Source organism: Artemia franciscana, chromosome 6, assembly GCF_032884065.1.
Source record: "Artemia franciscana chromosome 6, ASM3288406v1, whole genome shotgun sequence".
Taxonomy (NCBI): domain Eukaryota; kingdom Metazoa; phylum Arthropoda; class Branchiopoda; order Anostraca; family Artemiidae; genus Artemia; species Artemia franciscana.
The window spans coordinates 3,988,569-4,011,126 of record NC_088868.1 but is presented as its reverse complement, the minus strand read 5'-3'; the positions used below and the strand labels follow the sequence as shown (position 1 = coordinate 4,011,126).

Below are 22,558 nucleotides of genomic sequence, written 5' to 3'. Positions count from 1 at the left end.
TACCATCAGATCAACGTGACTACTCGTTTTACAACAATATGATACCTACAGTCAGAATGCGCAGGCATATTTTGTCCAGGTTAGGCCTATAAAACCATTCCTAATAACTGTTTGGTACACTTTCTCAGACACAAGATCAACAAAAATATATATCATCAGGATGATAAAAATATAAATCAGGAGGATTGAAGTTTATCTAAACAGATGTTTTCCCATTTGATCATTTATTGTATACCATTCAGCAAAAGGTTTTTTGCAATTATTTCATAAGTTCCGAAATTCCAGATACGAATATTAGGCGTAACGGTGACAGCATGTAAATGTAAAAGAAATAAAGATCAAGTTAAAAAATACTTTCCAGGAAAGTATTCATGAAACGAAAATAAATTAGCATTCAAATCTTAAAGGAGCAGAAATTAGCCAAACTCAAAGGAGTAAAACTTCAAACACTATTTGGCACGATTTATTGCTGTACAACTTTACCGTTATGTCTTCAAAAGACCAAAATGTTTTCAGCACTAAATGATTGCTCAAATTTTCATCCCATCCCATTCTTATAAGGATACTCTGATGAAACCTTTTTCCCAAGATGAATTTTGTATAGCACTTAGTTCTCTTAACATCAAGTCTTCCCCAGGTTATGATGGTATTTATATGAAGTAGATTCTTGAGTCCCCAAAGGTGATTCATACAGCCCTATTAAGTCTTTATAATCTTATTTGGTCAAGTCAAATGTTCCCAGATGCTTGGAAGATTGCTCAGGTATTTCCAGCTTTAAAAGCTTCTTATTCATCTAGTGATCTTAAGTCTTACCGTCCTATATCGGTATTACCTTCCTTTAGTAAAGTTCTGGAAAGACTTGTCTTATCAAGAATTGAGTGGTTTGCTGAAGTCAACAATCTCTTTGCCAGTGAACAAACAGATCCTTCTGATCCACAGACAATTTTCTCAAGGGTCATCCCATATTGCGATTCTAAGGCGAGCATCTAGTCTAAGGATAAAATATTTCTCGCAAATCCAGGCTTATGGAGCCAAGCATGCTGTATATGCACATACCTTTGCTGAGAAGTAAGCCTGTCCCAATGCCCATTCATCATGGAATCAGTTTCAACTGGAGGTCTCAAACTGGAATCAACATTCGCTTTATGCATATCCCTTTACTGAGTCTTCCCCCATGGGAAATGAGTCCTCCAAGCTGTCAAGTAGAACTTATCTCTATTAGTAAAGATTTGATTCCTAATTACAAGATCCAGACTATGTTGGCTGAACACATCTCAAAGGCTTACCCCAACTATAGAAAAATATATACAGATGGATCTGTCCAGAGGGAAAGAGCTGGAGCAGGAGCATGTATCCCATCCCTGAATTTGAACATCTATTCTTCTATCCCATTGGGATCTTCTATATTGTCTGCTGAATTATGTGCCATCCGCCTGGCCTTGGATGCAGTTATAAATTATAACATGGAATCTGAAAATATACTTTGTCTCTCCGACTCTAAATCAGCATTACTATTGATCCAAAATATTAATAGAGTTGCTAATGATAAGGATTTATATAATATTAGAAGACAGCTTCTTAACCTTAAGATTAAAGAAAATGAAGTTTATTTACAACATGTTCCTAGTCATAAAGGCATCAAATATAATGCTATGGCTGATTCTCTAGCAGCAAAGGCTTCTATGTTATTTCCTAGTCCTTCCTCTGACCTCAATTCACGAGATATTATCAGGCAAAGATCCAAAGTTAATCACAGTAAATTAATGTTATCTCCATTTCATACAAGATTAAATACACTGCTATATTACCGGCTGAAATCAGGTGCCCTACTTCTAAATAGCTTGTTATTTAATTGGATCGTAAGATATTTAAGGCAGCAATTGACACCTTAAAGAAGAGAAATATTGTTTAATAAAGATTAAAGCTTGAAGAAGTCAATTTTTAAAAGGACGTGATTTGTCCATAGGTTTTGATTGTGCAGAAGAGAGCGGGAATGAGTAGGAAGAACCGTATTGGTGCCGGCCGGCCTAGTGGGCTTAAACTGCTGGGGATAGGTAGCTCAGGTACTCGCACTTCCCACAATCAATAGCAGTGTATTATTGTTCATAATTGCATATATTCATTGTTTGCAGACTGGAGGAGAATAGCGCTTCCAGTGGATAGTTTTTCTAGAGAAGATGTTAAAGAGGTGAAAGGACTTGTTGTTAATCCATATATCTCCCTAAAATTTTTGGAACTGGAACTAAACCATACAGCATTTTTGTTACAAAAAGAATCTAAATTTAAAAGTTATGTATTCTTGCATCGGGAATATTAGTTTATAATTATAATAAATGAACAAAAGGAAAGCTTCAACTTTGTAAGCTGGCTTCAGCTTTAAGTGTTTACAAAGTAAATTAAAAAAATTCCTCTGCATTCAGAGCTTCAAAACTTTTGAATAAACTGAATATACATGCTAAAGAAATTGGTATCTTTGGCTAGTTTAGGTCTGATTTACGTGTCGAGTTGCTCGGTTTCTTATTATTGGTCTCCAATTGTCTTTAAATGGCTCATTGAAATGCATAGACTATTTGAATTACCCTGATTTTATGACTATCCACCTTAATTCTGCCTTAGGATGTAATGATGATAGACTATCTATAAAGAACTGAACAGATCGCTCTGCAAGTCCTTCTTCTTTTCTAAATCATTTTAGGTCTAATCTTGGACCAAGTTGTCCAAATTCTATGACTTCGGAGCCTACCTCTGAAGTTGAAATATTCTGAATTTTCAATGGTCTGAAGGGATAGCCCAAACCGTATTTTTGCTAAGGTTTTCAATCGTGTTTTTGCTACGGCTTTGAAAAATTAAAAATCACATGTGTAAGATCTGAATTTGCTTTGGGTGCGTTTCTTTACTTGTCCAATGGGATTTTTACTAATCGAGGTTTAACCCCTAAAAGATAGCAACAAATACTTGTCTGGCCACGTGTCACTGAAAACGGCAAGATTAATTGCGGGAATAACAACATTGGTCACGTGTAATTATTGCTTTAATGCTATGTGAAGTTCTGACAAGGAAGAGGCTGGGACTTCGGGCCTGTTTCTAATTTTACAGGCAAGTACACCTTCAGCAATTATTTCAGAGCTGGTTAGCCTAATACAATTTGTATGGCCAGAAGTTTAATTGTAAGATTTCAAATTGTGGTTGTCATTTGCCTTTTTAAGTCATTCCATTCAAGATGCTTTGGATATTTTTTATTGTGATAAATTGTCTTAATGCTATGAGAAGGGAAAACTATTTCAATTGCATAGGATAGGAACATTTTGGTAGGCTAATTAATTCAAAGTCTTAAATTAGCCAGGGAAGTGTGTTTTCACTAAAAACTCCAATTATATAGCCCTGTTTTTGGCCACCTTGAGCCAGTATCCAGTTCCTGATTGTCATTTACACTAAATTTCACTTTTTCTGTTACCTATATATGTTTTTACCAGTTTTACCATTGGGTAAAACTGGTACAAACAGTATTACTGGCTTTCATATAGAGTGAATATACCACGTGATGCCTTTTTTAATGCTGTTTACAAATATAATAATTGCTTCTACTGCAAATTCAGATTTAAGCACTTTTTGACCTCTTAAAAATGAACTATATATGGGATCATTACAAATCTGTAATAGTTTAGAAACAAATTTGGGCTATATATTTGCACATCAGGGGGTGGGGGTAAATCATAGCATATATTAAATATGTAAACTAACCATTGCTGGAATTTTTTTTTATGTGTGTGCTGTTGCACTGGTGATTTCTCTTCTCATTAAAATTTGATGTGCATAAACACATTAAAAAAAAACAGCTTGGTGTAGGAAAAGAAAACAGTAATGGCTATAGGCTTTTGCAATTTTGTAGGTATAACAACCTAGTTATAACCAATACGGTGTTTGGTCACAAAATGGCCCATAAGTTGACATGGTATTCACGTGATGGTAAGACAGCAAACCTTATTGATTATGTTATTGTAAACAGAAGACTAGCAGGATCAATACAAGATACTAGGGTGTATAGGAGTGCCATTATTGATGTTAAAAGTAAAGATCACCATCTAGTAGTGTCTAAGGTTAATTTAAAGCTGAAATTTTGGAAGAGTAACTCCCTCCCGGGAAGTTATGATGTTGGTAGACTTCAGGATGAAAATTTGAGAAAAAAATTCCAGGAACAGTTGAGTACTAAACTTGAGGGTTTAAAATTTGACAATGTGGAAGATGGATGGAATAATTTCAGAAAAACAATTTGTGAAGTTGCTGATGGTGTCCTAGGGAAGAGTGCTAAGACAGCAACTAGGAATATTAGTGAAAAAGCTTTAGGTTTAATAGAGAGTAGAAGGGGTTTGTATAAGAATTATCTGAGCGATAGGTCGTATGAAAACAAAGGGAATGTAAAGAAAGTGGAGAAAGCATTAAAATATGAACTAAGGAGATGTGAAATGGAGGCAATGGATAAAATTGCTGAGGATCTGGAAGATGCGGCTAGACGGCATAATAGTAAAATATTATACTGGCATGTTAATAAATTGAAAGGGAGTAGCCGATCCGGACTAGTCCCAGTTAAAGATAGAAATGGGGTCACAATTAGTGATAAGGAAAAAGTTAAAGAAAGATGGGTGGAACATTTTGAGAATGAGCTAAACCGAGATACAGTTGCAGGAAAAGATATAGATGAAAATGAAAAAGTTTGTGATACCTTGGATGTGAAGGAAGATTTGTTTAGTGAGGAAGAATTAGCGACAGTACTAGAAGGATTAAAAAATAATAAGGCCCCAGGTGCTGATAGTATGATTAATGAGTTCCTTAAATATGGTGGCTCTGAAGTTAGGAATAAGCTACTGAAGATTATGAACATGATTTTTGAAAAAGGGGAAGTACCCAATGATTTTAGGAAAACCTTAATTAAACCACTGTATAAGAAAGGTGACAAGAGTGAATGTCGGAATTATCGAGGCATTAGTCTGGTCTCTGTAGGTAGCAAATTACTGAGTAATATGATACTTTTTAGACTGAGACATGCTGTAGACAAAGTTTTAATGGAAGAACAATGCGGTTTTAGAAAAGGTAGAGGATGTGTTGACCATGTTTTCACTCTTAGGTTAATAATTGAGAAGTCCCTTCGTTGTCAAACACCTTTGGTCCTTAGTTTTATCGATTATGAGCAAGCTTTCGATTCTGTTGATAGAACAGCGTTAACAAAGGTCTTATCGTTATATGGTATACCAGAAAAATACATTAAAGTGATTTGCGCTATGTACGAGAATAATACTGCTGCGGTTAAGGTAGGAAATGAGGTTAGCAACTGGTTTTGTATTAAATCAGGAGTTAAGCAGGGTTGTGTTCTATCCCCCTTTATATGGATCATTTTGATGGACTTCGTCTTAAGGAGCACAGGAAAGGCAATTGGAGACCATGGAATCAAATGGGGAGGAAGAACGCTCCTGGACTTAGATTATGCTGATGATTTAAGCATATTAGATGAAAGTGTGAGCAAAATGAATGAATTTTTAGAGGTTTTACGAGTTCAGGGTGCTAAAATAGGCTTGAAAATTAATGTTAAGAAGACTAAGTCACTAAGGTTAGGAATAAGTGAAGATGAACAGGTGACCTTAGGTAACGAAAAGATTGATCAGGTTGGGAGCTTCAGTTACCTTGGTAGTATTATTAGTAAAGATGGTGGGAGCAGTGAAGATGTTAAAAGTAGAATAGCTAAAGCTCAGGGTGTTTTTTCACAGTTAAAAAAAGTTTGGAAGAATAGAAAGATAAGCCTACAAACCAAGATTAGAATATTGGAAGCTACAGTGATGACAGTGGTCAAATATGGCTCTGAAGCATGGACACTCCGAAAAGCAGATGAAAATTTACTAGATGTTTTCCAGAGAAATTGCCTACGGATTGTTCTGGGTACCCGGCTGACTGACCGTATTTCAAACAGTAGGTTGTACGAAAAGTGTGGTTCAATCCCACTTTCTGGGGCTATAATGAAAGAAAGGTTGAGATGGCTAGGCCACGTTCTACGGATGAAGGATGACAGATTACCGAAGATTGTCCTTTTTGGCCAACCGTCTGGGGCTACACGGAAAGCAGGTCGTCCTTGTCTGGGTTGGGAGGATGTCATAAATAAGGATTTAAAGGAAATGGGAACTTCCTGGGAGGGTGTAAAGAGGGAGGCTTTAAATAGATTAGGTTGGAGGAGGAGCGTGCGTAGCTGTGTTGGCCTCAGGCGGCTTGGTGCTGCAGTGAGTTATTAGTAGTAGTAGTAGTAGTAGTAATATATGCTATGCTATACCCCCACCCCCGATGTGCAAATATATAGCCCAAATTTGTTTCTAAACTATTACAGATTTGTAATGACCCCATTTATAGGTCATTTTGAAGAGGTCAAGAGGTGAAAAAGTGCTTAAATCTGAATTTGCAGTAGAAGCAATTATTATATTTGTAAAGAGCATAAAAAAGGCATCAAGTGGTACATTCACTTTATATGAAAGCCAGTAATACTGTTTGCACCAGTTTTACCCTCATTTCTTGTTAATATTACTAAGGGGTCAGAGTTAAGCACTAGAGAAGTCATTGTTAAATAACATGTGCTTATGTATATATAGCTTTTTGCTACTTATTCTTCTCTGGTTATATAATGCTTGATGTGGTATAAGCCAAGAGAAGGACTTGTAGACCTATAGAAGAAAACCTGTTAAAAAAAGATGATTCTTTGTAATTTACATAATAATTATAGCTTTCTACATGCAGCCCTGCTCTACTTTAGCCCCAACCCTTCTAATATGGAAGCTGAAATTACATATTTTCTATTGATTCTGCCAATCTATCCCTCAACCCTAGTACCTGTTAATTGAGGCAACTGTGGCAAAATAAGAACTGGAAAAACAAGTAAAAGGTGGCAGAAAACATTGGAAATATATAATTTGGGCTATATATTTGCAAATTAGGCATGTTAGGGGTGAATTTCTTGTTGTTCATATTTTGATTTACAAATAAAGTGAATATACCACTTGATGCCTTTTTGTATGTTCTTTACAAATATAATAATTGCTTATTTTGCTAGTTCAAGTTTAAGCACTTTTTGACCTTACTTAATCTAACAAATTTTGGCAGTGAAAAACATACATTATTTTGTCAAAAATGACCAAAAACACATACCTTAATTGAAAATTTGGCATCAAAGAAGAAGAAATACAGCATAATATTGTAAAATTTATTAATCCAACTTAATTGTGGAAAATCAGTGCTCATAGATTATACAACATGTAAAAATGGATTAATAATGAAACAGTAAGTTTGAGACCAATGTTTTAAGCTTTTTTATACCCAAAAACTATTTGAGTATACTTTGGTCATTTTCAAGAGCTCAAAAACTTGTACTTGAAGCACTTATTATGTATGTAAAAAGCATAAAAAGGCATCAAGGAGTATGTTCACTTTATTTGTAAATCAAACATATGAACAACAAAAAAATTACCAATTATTAGTGTAGCTGCACATTTTTCCCCTGGGTGTGTAGGCTTAGTGGAAGGTCACTTATACCTGATCATGTCCCTACTGTTTTTACTTGGTTGAAAAAAATACAAAGAAAGTTCCTATTGAAAAGGAAAGAGATCAAAAGTGAGATTGAATTTGTCATAGCTTGGAGGTTTGCCCCTTCAGTCTGTTTAAAGAAAACAGATTCATAATTGAAGCTTTGTTCATTTCAATCTTAGGGATGATCTACATTTGTTACACTTAATTAAATGGTTGTAAAGGGATACTTTTATTTATTTGTCTTGTTTGTTTTCTACATAATTTTTTAAATCTTTAAATTGATATACATATCTTACAAATTAATTAGTCATATCATAGTTCCACTTGCAAGTTTTGACCTACTTTGTAACCCTGGTCTCAAAATTGCATATAAATTTATTGAAGCTAGGAAACATAGAACTCCTCTCTGTTTAAAAGAAAATGGATGGACATAAGTAGGTTTTTATACACTAAAGTCCTAGAGCCATGGAAATTAAAACAAAAGAATGAAGATTAACTTTAAAATTCTGGACATGACATAAATATAACATTCACAAAGAAAAACCATTCACAAAATTTTACTTTTGTGCTCAGTTTTCAACCTGAGCAATTGCCCTAAATTTTTAAACCTTGCAAAACATTCACCAGCCAATTCTTATGACCTACACTGTTGTCTGTACATCAAAAATTCATTGAAAAGGAAGGACCACCTTACTGGCATTTCTTCCTTTGTACTTATATTTAATGGGTTTAAAAGAAAGCTCCTATGGCTAACTCAGAAGCCTAGTAAAGGACCAGGTAATCCTTTAGACAGGAAGTGCAATAGGAAGCTAGGGGCCAGTCATCCTATGCTTTTGCATGTCCTTCCTGCTTACTGACCCCAGATTTCTCTAGGTAACCTGTTAAGTTTGGGCCAATTCTGGCTGAACTTACAGAGTTACATCACTGACCTTCATCCCAAACCAAATAAACTGCTAATGCCAGAAATTAAACCTGTGCCCTTTGGATAAAGGATTCTCAACCTAGAGTGCCAGCCACTTAGGAAGGAACACAAATGTCACCAGAGAACAAAAATTATTTGGAAAAAAGAAAATATTGAAAAAAAAAAAACAACTCAAGTCATAGTTGCTCATTGCTGTCCCACAAACAATATGTATTTCATTAAGACAAATAAATTTTTAAACAGGTATCAACAAAACTCCATCAGGGATTGTATTTACTTAAGGTACAATCAGCAATATTAATGCTTAGTTTTGTGATATTCTGGTCTTGAAATAATAAAAAAGTGAAATTATATGTTCTACTTGTTTTCCACAAGCCCATTTGAGAAAAATCATTTGTAACAACAATATACCCATGGTTGGCTCAGAATCTCTCTAAAATGCTTTAAACAGAAGGAATTTTAAAAACAATTATACTCATCAGCAAGAAAAATATTAACATAACTCTCTAAACTTGGCACTTTTTAAGACAATTTTTAGCAAAGTAAATGCAAAACCTTAATGGTGACCTATGTCATCTAAAAAAAAACCATTAAAATGTGTCAAATGAATTTTGATGTAAGATGCCTCAAATACTTTCAGTTGAATTGTGAAATGAAGGGCCAGGTATTCCTTTACATTTTATACAATATATAAAAAGAAACAGTTCAAATTTTTTTACAAAAGAAGAAGCTTGATTTAAAAAAATATATGTATTTTTAACAGAAAGCAACTGACATCAATGAAATCAAATAAAACAAAAATTCATGGGGAATAAATAATATAAGCCATATATTTAACCTACAATGAGGTGGCATAAAAGATTATTTCTAGAATTAGAAAAAAAACAGTGTTATGGCTTAAAGTTCTGCTCAATCAACAGGAGTTGTCTAAGGCCAGAATATTTAAGAACTAAGGCCAGGGAAAAAGAAACTGATAACCAAAAAATAAGGCACCCAAAAATTTCAGGACCCTTTAGAGGGAAAAGAAGTAGAAGTAGGTACTTCAAAATACCTTCCTGGGACATACTTTAGCCTGTAGACACATCCCTGAAAGTTTCATTTTCCTAGCCTAACCTCTTTCAAAGATAGCCAAAAGTAGCTAAAGTAAAATTTTACCCCTACTTTATCTTAAAAATCCAGATTAAATAGCAATCTCAACAAATATAGACTATAAAAGGCTATAGGTATTGGCCTAATCATTCTAAATTTTTTTCAACTAAAAATTATAGGATGGTTTACAAACTAGGCCTGTTTGATATAATAACATTTGACTAACTCACCAATGTGATAGCTGCCTCCCTAAGAATCAACCTTTTTAATAACAAAAAAACTTTTCTTCTGACTCCTTATGAAGCTTAGCCTATGCAAGACAGGCCTAGAACACCAAAAACCCTTTAGATACTAAGGAATATGCATAATATTACTTACAGGTCACTGAAAAGCTAAGATTATTTCTATTATTTACAGTTTCCTTGTCTTTTCTCTAGACTTAACGATTTCACATGTTTATCCATTTAAAAAAATATATAGCATTGACGTCACAATCCTCAAATAATCTTTTTATTTGGGGGTTTGCCAGCCCACGGACAAGTAATCTTGAGCGTTTGTGGGGATAATCCGACTAACCTCTGACGTCATATGTGTCTAAAGAAACGCTTGGATTAATCAGATTAATAATCGGACAAGTAAAGAAACGCACCCTTTGAATTGCCTTTGGTTTGTTTTTCTTCTACTTAAGTTGCGTTCGAATCACATTCCAAGTTGACTGAAACCAGCATTCTGACGTTTTATTTGTGATTCCGAGTTAACTTTTAGCGTTCGATTTGTAAAAGTTGACTGAAAGTTAATGAAAAGTTGACTTTTAACAACTTTTATATTTTGTACGTTCGTCTCAAGTTAACTCGGAAAGAGGGCAAAAGTTTCAATTATAGGTAATCATGGAGTATGTGTTCAGATGGATCCAGGATGAAGGCACCACTTTTGTGTACCAGTGTGGTGAGTTATTGAGCCAGATTTTTTGTTGTTGGGTAGGTTGCACTAAAATAGACTTAGAAACTATGTTATTATCCTTGTTAAAACTGGCTTTTTTCTTGTGTGGGTGGGTGGGTTTTATCTTTTACTGGGTGGGGGGATAGGTAGATAATAAAATGGATAAGAAAAAACTTATAAAGTTATTGAAATATTAGTTAAAGTTACTGCAAAGTTACTTGAGCAATTATTTCAGAGCTGGGTATCCTAATACAATTTGTGTGGTCAGAAGTTTAATTGTTAGATTGCAAATTGTGATTTTCATTTGTCTTCTTTTACTCATTCCATTCAAGATGCCTTGGATATTTTTTTTTTTTTATTGTGATGGATTGTCTTAATGCTCTGGAAAGGTAAAATATTTCAATTGCATAGGATAGGTAAATTCCAGTAGGCTAATCAATTTAAAGTCCTAAATTAGCAAGGGAAGGGTTTAGTTGACTAAAAAATCACTTATATACAGTGTTTTTTTTTTAATCACTGTATAATTGGAGTTCTTTGAACTCCAATTATACAGCCCTGTTTTTGGCCCCCTTTAGCCTGTATACAGTTCCTGATTGCCATTTAGTCCAAATTGAATTTTTTCTGTTACTCATTTCTTGTCAATATTGCTAAGGGGTCATACTTAAGCACTAGAGAAGTATGCAGCTCTGCTTTACTTTAGCACCAACCCTCCTAATATGGAAATCTAAGGCTGAAATTGCATATTTCCTATTGATTCTGCCAATCTATACCTCAACCATAGTACCTGATAATTGAAGCAACTGTGGCAAAACAAGAACTGGAAAAATAAGTTGGCTAAAAGGTGGCAAAATACATTTAAAATTTAAAATTTGGGCTATATATTAGCAAATTAGGCGGGTTGGGAGTAAATTTTTTGTTTTTTTCATATTTTGACTTAAAAATAAAGTGAATATACTACTTGATGCCTTTTTGTATGTTCTTTACAGATATAATTGATATAATTGCTTATGTATATATATATATATAATATAATAATATAATATAAGATATATAATTGATATAATATACAGATATAATTGCTTTTGGGTGTGTTCCAGCTGATGGTTTTTCAGTAAGTGCAGTTACTGCATGGTAACTGCCCATTTTTAACTGCAGTAGAGCCAGTGGGAACAGCACAGTAACCTGACTAGCAGTAGCATCATTTTCAAATTAAATACATGTGTTCAAATTTAAGGGACAGTTTAATGCTGATTAGTATATTTTTTTTTAATTCCTGCTGTTTCAGAGCATTTAGAGAGGTTTTAAGCCAACCATGGGCATTTGGCTGTCACAAATGATTTTGCTCAAATGAGTTGGTGAAAAATAAATAGAAAATATAAATTTTCTCTTTTTTTATTATTTCAAGACTAGAATATCACAAAGCTGAGCATTCACATAGCTTGATTGTATTTTAAGCAAAAACAATCCCTGATGGAGTTTTGTTGATACCTGTCTTAAATTGATTTGTGTAAATAAAATGGGCCTATAGCATTTATAGGACAGTAGTGGGACAACTATAGCAATTTTTTTCAAATAATTATTGTTCTCTGGTCAAATTTGTGTTCCTTGCTAAGTGGTAGGCACTTTGGGTTGGAACGCTTTGTCCAAGGTGTATAGGTTTAATTCCTGGCATTGCCAGTTTATTTGGTTTTGGATAGGGGTTGGTGATATAACGTAACCTCAGCTAGAATTGGCCCAACTTTAAATGAGTACAGGTGGAAATCTAGGGACAGTAAGGAGGAAGGGCATGCAAGAGAATAGGCTGGCTGGTCCTTAGCTTCCTATTGCACTACCTGGCTAAAGGACCACCAGGTCCTTTACTGGCCTACTGACTTAGCCATGGAAACTTTCTTTCAAACCCATTAAATATAAGTAGAAATGAAGAATACCAGTGTGATGGTCCTTCCATTTCCCTGAAATGTGGATGTATGGACAAATTTGTGGGTCATGAGAGATAGCTTGTGAATGTAATGGGGGTGAATGTTCTGCAAGATTTAAACATTTATGACAGTTGCTCAGGTTGGCAACTGAACACAGAAGTATAATTTTGTTATTTGTTTTTCTTTGTGGCTATTATGCTTATTTAATGTCAAGTATTTTAAAGTTAATCTCCTTTATTTTGTTTTTAATTGCCATGGCCCTAGGGCTTAAATACAATAAAACCTACTTATATCCATTGATTTTCTTTAAATAGATAGGAGTTCTGTGTGTCCTAGCTTCAGTAAATTTAAATGTAATTGTGAGACCAGGGATTACACAGTAGGTGAAAACTTGCAAATGGACCTCTGGTATCAATAAAAATTTGTAAGAAATGGATATCAATTTAAAGATTAAAAAAAAACTGTTAGAAAACAAAGAAGACTAATGAATAAACAAAAGTATCCCTTTACAACCATTTAATGAATTGTCACAAATATTGGTCACCCTTAAGATTGAAATGAACAAAGCTTCAATTATGAATCCATTTTCCTTTAAACAGACTGAAGGGGCAAACCTCCAAGCTTTGACAAATTCAATCTCACTTTTGGGCAATCTCACCTTTCCTTTTCAAAGGAAACTTTCTTTGGATGTTTCCAATCCAATTAAAAACAACAGGGACAGCATCAGGTACAAGTGATCTTCTACTTAGCCTACATACCAAAGGGAAAAACATGCATCTTTATACTATAATTTACCTCCAACCTGCCTAATGTGTAAATATATAGCCAAAATTATGTAGTTCCAATGTATTCTGTCACCTGTTACTTTTTCCGCCATTCTTGCTTTGTTGCAATTGCTTCAATTAACAGGGAGTTAAAGGTTGAGGGATAGATTGGCAGAATCAACAGGTAACATGTAACTTCAGCTATATATTTCTATATTAGGAGGATTGGGGGTAAAGTAGAGCAGGACTGCATGTAAAATTATGTAAGCTATAATTATTGTGTAATTATAAAAATCGGTTTTCTTAACATATTTTTCTCTAGGCCTACAGGTCCTTTCTTTGGTTTATGCCACATCAAACATTGTATTCCCAGAGAAAAATAAGTAGCAACAAGCTATATATATACAAGCACATATTATTTATCAATGAGGACTCTAGTGCTTATCTGTGACCCCTCAGTAATATTACAAGAAATGAGCAACAGACAAAATGAAATTTAAATGGCTGTCAGAAACTGGATACAGGCTTAAGGGGGTTAAAAAAAAAACAGGGCTGTATAATTGAAGTTCAAAAATAGGTGGTGAGTTTTTAGTGGAATAAATATTTCCCTAGCAAATTTCAACTATAGGTCATGAAAGGAGATTAATGTGAAGCTTGATCATTTTTAAACAATAATATGCACATAAAGAAAGAGAGTATAGCCTAGAGGGTTGTATACTCAACCATGCAGCTTGCCAAGACAATTTTAAGCTCCCATTATAAACTATGCACTCATAGCAGCAAATAGCAGCTACATCAGGCTAAAGGACCAATTACTACAACTTATCTTGAGGTTTTTGTGCAAGTCAACATGGGATTTGTGTTTTATTTTGGCGAGAATAGAAAAAGCATAAAAGGCGTTTCTGACTTAAATTCCATACTTTACTCATTGTCAGACCTTTTGCCACTGTTGAAGAAGCAGCAAGCAAATTCAAGTGTTTTGACTCCCTAGGTAGGCTAGTTTGCTTTATACAGGCATTTTAGCTAATATCTTACCTCATAATGGCAATTTTAAAAAGCAATTTTTTTGCCCCTGTATAATTAGAGCATATCTAAAATTTGAAGGATGTTTTTTACCAGACAGATAAAAGGTAAAATTCTAGTTGAGTTACTTCTTGCTATCTCAGAAAGAAGTTAGGTTAGGAAAATGAAACTTTCAGGGATGGGTCTATAGGCTAAAGTATATCCTGGGAAGGTATATTAAAGTACCCACCTCCACTTCTTCTCCCTCTAGAGAGCCCTAAAATTTGACTCCATGACAGGTCTATACCTATGGAAATTTTGACAAAACAACATTTTACCTTAATTTTCAGGTACCATTTGCTTTTTCTCTGCCTTTAGTTCTGAAAATTCAATTCCTTTTATTTGAGTAGAATTCTGAGCCATATCAACATTTTTTTTTTTTTTTTCAAAATTTAGGAAATGTTTTTTCATATCTTTAAAACCTTATAAATTGGGATTGAGCAAAGTTGTTAAGCTGAGAACAACTTTGTTGTACTTCATTTCAGCAGAAGATCTATTTTGTAAGGTTTCACTTTTATAACACAGATAGCCTATTTTTGAAGGTCATCAAGGGTCAGGGCCCTCTAGAGCAAGAATGAGTAGAGATATGTACTTTGAAATACCTTCCCAGGACATACTTTAGCCTGTAGACCCATCCCTTAAAGTTTCATTTTCCTAACCTATCCCTTTTCAGTGATATTTCAGAGAAAATTTCAGTGATATTTATATCACTCATATATTTCTCATATTTTATATCACTTTATATTTCAGTGATATTTTTCAGAGAAAAATCATTCAAATTTTTTCTCAAAAGAAGCTTGATTTTTAAAAATAAATGTATGTTTAACAGAAAGCAACTGACATCATATGAAATCCAATAAAAAAAAAATTCATGGAGAATAAATAATATCTGCCAAATATTTAATCTATAGTGAGGTGGCATAAAAGATTATTTCTAAATTTAGAAAACCCAGTGTTATGGCAACAACAGTATGGCAAATCAACAGGAATTGTCTTTTCAGAACTAAAGCCAGAGAAAAAGAAACTGATAACCCAAAATTTCAGGACCATTTAGAGGGAAAAGAAATGGAGGTAGGTACTTCAAAATACTTTCCTGGGACATACTTCAGCCTGCAGACACATCCCTGAAAGTTTCATTTTCCTAACCTAACCTCTTTCAAAGATAGTCAAAAGTAGCCAAAGTAAAATTTTGCCCCTACTTTATGTTAAAAATCTAGTTTAAACAGCAATCTCAATGAATACAGACTATATAACTAGGGAAAAGGGTAAAATTGGTGCAAACAGTATTACTGGCTTTCATATAAAGTGAATATACCACTTGATGCCTGTTTTAATGCTGTTTACATATATAATAATCACTTTTACTGCAAATTCAGCTTTGAACATTTTTTGGCCTCTTAAAAATGACCTAAATATGGGGTATAAAAAATCCGTAATAGATTAGAAACAAATTTGGGCTATATATTTGCACATCAGGGGGGGGGGGGGTGGGGTAAAGCATAGCATATATTAAATAAGTAAACTAATCTTTGCCATATTTTTTTTTATGTGTTTGTGCACATTGAATTTTAATGAGAAGAGAAATCACCAGTGCAACAGCACAAACATAAAAAAAAATACACCAATGGTTAGTTTACGTATTTAATATATGCTATGCTTTACCCCCCACCCCCTGACGTACACATATATATCCTAAATTTGTTTCTAAGCTATTACAGATTTGTAATGACCCCACATATAGGTCATTTTTAAGAGGTCAAAAAGTGCTTAAATCTGAATTTGTGGTAGAAGCAATTATTATATTTATAAAGAGGATAAAAAAGGGCATGGAGTGGTATATCCACTTTATTTGAAAGCCAGTAATACTGTTTGCACCAATTTTACTGGGAAAAGAAGCCAATAATTTTTAGTTTTTAACTAACCTATAATATAAAGTTACAAACCAACATATAATTTTTAATTTTTTCAACTAAAAATTATAGGTTGGTTTATAAACTAAGCTTGTTAGATTTGGTAATATTAGAATAACTCACCAATGTGATAGCTGCCTTCCTGAGAATCAACGTTTTTAACAACATAAAATTTTTCTTTTCATTTCTTATTAAGCTTGGCCTATGCAAGATAGGCCTAGAACACCAAAAACCCTTTAAATCCTAAGGAATATGCATAAGATTACTTACAGGTCACTGAAAAGCTAAGATTATTTCCACTAGGCCTATTAACAATTTCCTTGTCTTTTCTTTAGACTAAACAATTTCATATTTCTAAATTTTTCGCCATTGAAGCGTTCGATTCGCAATTCTGTGTTGACTTTCTAGGTCAACTTTTTACTAAATAAAACGGCAGCAGAGAAAAAAGTCAACTTTTAAGTTGACTTTTTCGAGTCGATTCGAACGCAACTTTAATTTGATTCAAGCAAGTCGGAAATTAAGAGATGCAATGTATGTCCAATACTGGGATAAAAGACAACAGGTATTTTGGAAGCAACCCAGATAAATGTATAGATTGGGTGTCAAAGTTTAAAGTCTTTTGTCCCAGTATTGGAGATGTTGTAATCCAATCAAAGATTTTGGGTGCGTTTGTTTCAGTGACCTGTAAGTTATCTTATGCATATTCCTTGGTATCTAAAGGGTTTTTGGTGTTTTAGGCCTGTCTTGCGTAGGCTAAGCTTCATAAGGAGTCAGAAAAAAGTTTTTTTTGTTATTAAAAAGGTTGGTTCTTAGGGAGGCAGCTATCACTTTGGTGAGTTATTCAAATGTTACTATATCAAACAGGCCTAGTTTCTTAACTATCCTATAATTTTTAGTTGAAAAAAATTTAGAATGATTAGGCCAATACCTATAGCCTTTTATATAGTCTATATTTGTTGAGATTGCTATTTAAACTGGATTTTTAAGATAAAGTAGGGGTAAAATTTTACTTTAGCAACTTTTGGCTATCTTTGAAAGAGGTTAGGTTAGGAAAATGAAACTTTCAGGGATGTGTCTACAGGCTAAAGTATGTCCCAGGAAGGTATTTTGAAGTACCTACTTCTACTTCTTTTCCCTCTAAAGGGTCCTGAAATTTTTGGGTGCCTTATTTTTTGGTTATCAGTTTCTTTTTCTTTGGCCTTAGTTCTTAATTATTCTGGCCTTAGACAACTCCTGTTGATTGAGCAGAACTTTAAGCCATAGCACTGGTTTTTTTTTCTAATTCTAGAAATAATCTTTTATGCCACCTCATTATAGGTTAAATATATGGCTTATATTATTTATTCCCCATGAATTTTTGTTTTATTTGATTTCATTGATGTCAGTTGCTTTCTGTTAAAAATACATTTATTTTTTTACATCAAGCTTCTTCTTTTGTGAAAAAATTTGAATTGTTTTTCTTTTTATATATTGCATAAAATGTAAAGGAATACCTGGCCCTTCATTTCACAGATTCAACTGAAAGTATTTGAGGCATCTTACCTCAAAATTCATTTGACACATTTTAATGTTTTTTTTTTTTAGATGACATAGGACACCATTAAAGTTTTGCATTTGCTTTGCTAAAAATTGTCTTAAAAAGTGCCAAGTGTAGAGAGTTATGTTAATATTTTTCTTGCTGATGAGTATAATTGTTTTTAAAATTCCTTCTGTTTAAAGCATTTTAGAGAGATTCTGAGCCAACCATGGGTATATTGTTGTTACAAATGATTTTTCTCAAATGGGCTTGTGGAAAACAAGTACAATCCTGTACTTGTACAAATACAATCCCTGATGGAGTTTTGTTGATACCTGTTTAAAAATTTATTTGTCTTAATGAAATACATATTGCTTGTGGGACAGCAATGAGCAACTATGACTTGAGTTGTTTTTTTTTTCAATATTTTCTTTTTTCCAAATAATTTTTGTTCTCTGGTGACATTTGTGTTCCTTCCTAAGTGGCTGGCACTCTAGGTTGAGAATCCTTTATCCAAAGGGCACAGGTTTAATTTCTGGCATTAGCAGTTTATTTGGTTTGGGATGAAGGTCAGTGATGTAACTCTGTAAGTTTAGCCAGAATTGGCCCAAACTTAACAGGTTACCTAGAGAATTCTGGGGTCAGTAAGCAGGAAGGGCATGCAAAAGCATAGGATGACTGGCCACTAGCTTCCTATTGCACTTCCTGTCTAAAGGATTACCTGGTTCTTTACTAGGCTTCTGACTTAGCCATAGGAGCTTTCTTTTAAACCCATTTAATATAAGTACAAAGGAAGAAATGCCAGTAACGTGGTCCTTCCTTTTCAATGAATTTTTGATGTACAGACAACAGTGTAGGTCATAAAAATTGGCTGGTGAATGTTTTGCAACGTTTAAAAATTTAGGGCAATTGCTCAGGTTGGCAACTGAGCACAAAAGTAAAATTTTGTGAATGGTTTTTCTTTGTGAATGTTATATTTATGTCATGTCCAGAATTTTAAAGTTAATCTTCATTTTTTTGTTTTAATTTCCATGGCCCTAGGACTTTAGTGTATTAAAACCTACCTATGTCTATCCATTTTCTTTTAAACAGAGAGGAATTCTATGTTTCCTAGCTTCAATAAATTTATATGCAATTTTGAGACCAGGGTTACAAAGTAGGTCAAAACTTGCAAGTGGAACTATGATATGACTAATCAATTTGTAAGAAATGTATATCAATTTAAAGATTTAAAAAATTATGTAGAAAACAAACAAGACAAATAAATAAAAGTATCCCTTTACAACCATTTAATTAAGTGTAACAAATGTAGATCATCCCTAAGATTGAAATGAACAAAGCTTCAATTATGAATCTGTTTGCTTTAAACAGACTGAAGGGACAAACCTCCAAGCTATGACAAATTCAATCTCACTTTTGATCTCTTTCCTTTTCAATATGAACTTTCTTTGGATTTTTTTTTCAACCAAGTAAAAACAGTAGGGACATGATCAGGTATAAGTGACCTTCCACTAAGCCTACATACCCAGGGGAAAATTGTGCAGCTATACTAATAATTGGTAAATTTTTTGTTGTTCATATGTTTGATTTACAAATAAAGTGAACATACTCCTTGATGCCTTTTTATATTTTTTACAAACATAATAAGTGCTTCAAGTACAAGTTTTTGAGCTCTTGAAAATGACCAAAGTATACTCAAATAGTTTTTGGGTATAAGAAAGCTTAAAAACATTGGTCTCAAACTTACTGTTTCATTATTAATCCATTTTTTACATGTTGTATAATCTATGAGCACTGATTTTCCACAATTAAGTTGGATTAATAAATTTTACAATATTATGCTGTATTTCTTCTTCTTTGATGCCAAATTTTCAATTAAGGTACGTGTTTTTGGTCATTTTTGACAAAATAATGTATGTTTTTCACTGCCAAAATTTGTTAGGTTAAGTAAGGTCAAAAAGTGCTTAAACTTGAACTAGCAAAATAAGCAATTATTATATTTGTAAAGACCTGTTTTTCTAGTTCTTGTTTTGCCACAGTTGCCTCAATTAACAGGTACTAGGGTTGAGGGATAGATTGGCAGAATCAATAGAAAATATGTAATTTCAGCTATAGATTTCCATATTAGGAGGGTTGGGGCTAAAGTAGAGCAGGGCTGCATATAGAAAGCTGTAATTATTATGTAAATTACAAAGAATCATCTTTTTTTAACAGGTTTTCTTCTATAGGTCTACAGGTCCTTCTCTTGGCTTATACCACATCAAGCATTATATAACCAAAGAAGCACATGTTATTTAACAATGACTTCTCTAGTGCTTAACTATGACCCCTTAGTAATATTAACAAGAAACAAGGGTAAAACTGGTGCAAACAGTATTACTGGCTTTCATATAAAGTGAATATACCACTTGATGCCTTCTTTTATGCTCTTTACAAATATAATAATTGCTTCTACTGCAAATTCAGATTTAAGCACTTTCACCTCTTGACCTCTTAAAAATGACCTATAAATGGAGTCATTACAAATCTGTAATAGTTTAGTAACAAATTTGGGCTATATGTTTGCACATCAGGGGGGTGGGGGTAAAGCATAGCATATATTATATACGTAAACTAACCATTGCTGTTTTTTTTTAATGTGTTTATGCACATCAAATTTTAATGAAAAGAGAAATCACCAGTGCAACAGCACACACATAAAAAAATTCAAGCAATGGTTAGTTTACATATTTAATATATGCTACACTTTACCCCCACCCCCTGATGTGCAAATATATAGCCCAAATTTGTTTCTAAACTATTACAGATTTGTAATGACCCCATATATAGGTCATTTTTAAGAGGTCAAAAAGTGCTTAAATCTGAACTTGCGGTAGATGCGATTATTATATTTGAAAACAGCATTAAAAAAGGCATCAAGTGGTATATTCACTTTATATGAAAGCCAGTAATACTGTTTGTACCAGTTTTACCCAATGGTAAAACTGGTGCAAACATAAATAGGTAACAGAAAAAGTGAAATTTAGTGTAAATGACAATCAGGAACTGGATCAAGTTGGCAAAAAACAGGGCTATATAATTGGAGTTCAAAGAACGTGGTGATTTTTTAGTGAAAAAAAAAAACACTTCCCTGGCTAATTTAGGACTTTGAATTAATTAGCCTACCAAAATTTTCCTATCCTATGCAATTGAAATAGTTTTCCCTTTTCAGAGCATTAAGACAATTTATCACAAAAAAAAATATCCAAAGCATCTTGAATGGAAAGACTTAAAAAGGCAAATGACAACCACTATTTGAAATCTTGCAATTAAACTTCTGGCCACACAAATTGTATTAGGCTACCCAGCTCTGGAATAATTGCTGAAGGTGTATTTGCCTGTAAAATTAGAAACAGGCCCAAAGTCCCAGCCTCTTCCTTGTCAGAACTTCACATAGCATTAAAACAATAATTACACGTGACCAATGTTGTTATTATTCGCAATTAATCTTGCCGTTTTAAGTGACACGTGGCCAGACAAGTATTTGTTGCTATCTTTTAGGGGTTAAACCTTGATTAGTAAAAATCCCATTGGACAAGTAAACAAACGCACCCTCTGTCCCAGATTAGGCAGAATGATCAAAGTGTTCCAGTACGGGTTGTCTTACCCTACCCCTTTTCATCCAGGGTCAGATGTCCCTGAACTAAGCTGTATTGCCAAAGTCTACAATTTTGTAGGGATGCAATATTTTATGCCTTTTTCCATCTCTAGTTTGTCTTACTGTCAAATAAAGACAGTTATTTCTACCCCTTTGACTGGTAAAATTCTATCTAAGAGGCTTTTGTCTTTCTAAGAAGGTAGGCTAGACTACACAAAATTCTCAGAAATGTATCTAGAGCCTCAATGACCCTTATAAGGTATTTTGAAGTCGAGTAATGTGTTGCAGGCACACCTTATACATATGATGATTGCTGCAACACTTTGATTTTTGTGAGCAACACTAGGCTTATTCTAATTTTAGTTCAATTACAGACCATCAGGGGTGTGTTTGTTAGAAAAAGGATGTATTCCTACTTTTTTGGATAAACAGTTAAGAAAAACAACACTCAAAAGTAAGGTAAAATTCTAGTTAATTGACTTCTTGCTATCTCAGAAAGGGTTTAGGTTAGGAAAATGAAACTTTCAGGGATGAATCTACAGACTAAATTATGTCCTGTGAAGGTATTTTGAAGCAACTACCTCTACTTTTTCTCCCTCTAGAGGGCCCTGAACTTTGATGACCTTTAAAAATATGTGTGTTATAAAAGTGAAACCTTGCAAAATAAATCTTCTGCTTAATCGAAGTACAACAAAAATGCTTTCATATTCATAACTGTGCTCACTTCCATTTTATAAGGTTTTAAAAATATACAAATACTTTTCCTAAATTTTGAAAAAGAACATTGATTTGGCTCAAAATTCTACTCAAATAACAGGAATTGCACATTCAGAACTAAAGGCAGAGAAAAAGCAACTAGTAACTGAAAATTAAGGTAAAATGTTGTTTTGTCAAAATTTCAATAGGTATAGTCCTGTCATGTAGGCAAATTTCAGGGCCCTCTAGAGGGAGGAGGAGTGGAGATGGGTACTTTAAAATACCTTCCCGGGACATACTTTAGCGTGTAGACCCATCCCTGAAAGTTTCATTTTCCTAACCTAAACCCTTTCTGAGATAGCAGGAAGTCAATTAGCTAGAATTTTACCAAAAGTAAATCTGAATCTGTATTATTTTTTAATCATTTGTGTTAAGCAATTTGTGAAGCTAACAAACAAGTTTCATAAAGTATACTGTTTGCTATAGGACTTAGGTTTTGTCCAATATAAGTCAAACTCAACTGAACTGTAAAGATGAAAAACCAAAA

The 22,558-nt window shown here is 33.7% G+C and overlaps 1 protein-coding gene across 9 annotated transcripts in view; it reads left to right on the top strand.

Annotated features, from left to right (window-relative positions):
- LOC136027935 (zinc finger protein 664-like) overlaps positions 1–22,558 on the top strand; it is a 79,039-nt gene that overhangs the window by 33,700 nt on the left and 22,781 nt on the right. For 2 of the 9 annotated variants that reach the window (XM_065705406.1, XM_065705397.1), the window contains exon 1: positions 16,689–16,846. The exons of 1 other annotated variant lie outside the window; for it this stretch is intronic. The gene's annotated coding sequence lies outside the window, so the exon portion shown is untranslated. Of the gene's footprint in view, positions 1–16,653; positions 16,847–21,257; positions 21,515–22,558 lie in introns of those variants that run through there. 6 more of the 9 variants (XM_065705403.1, XM_065705405.1, XM_065705398.1 and 3 more) reach the window with 6 other exon arrangements.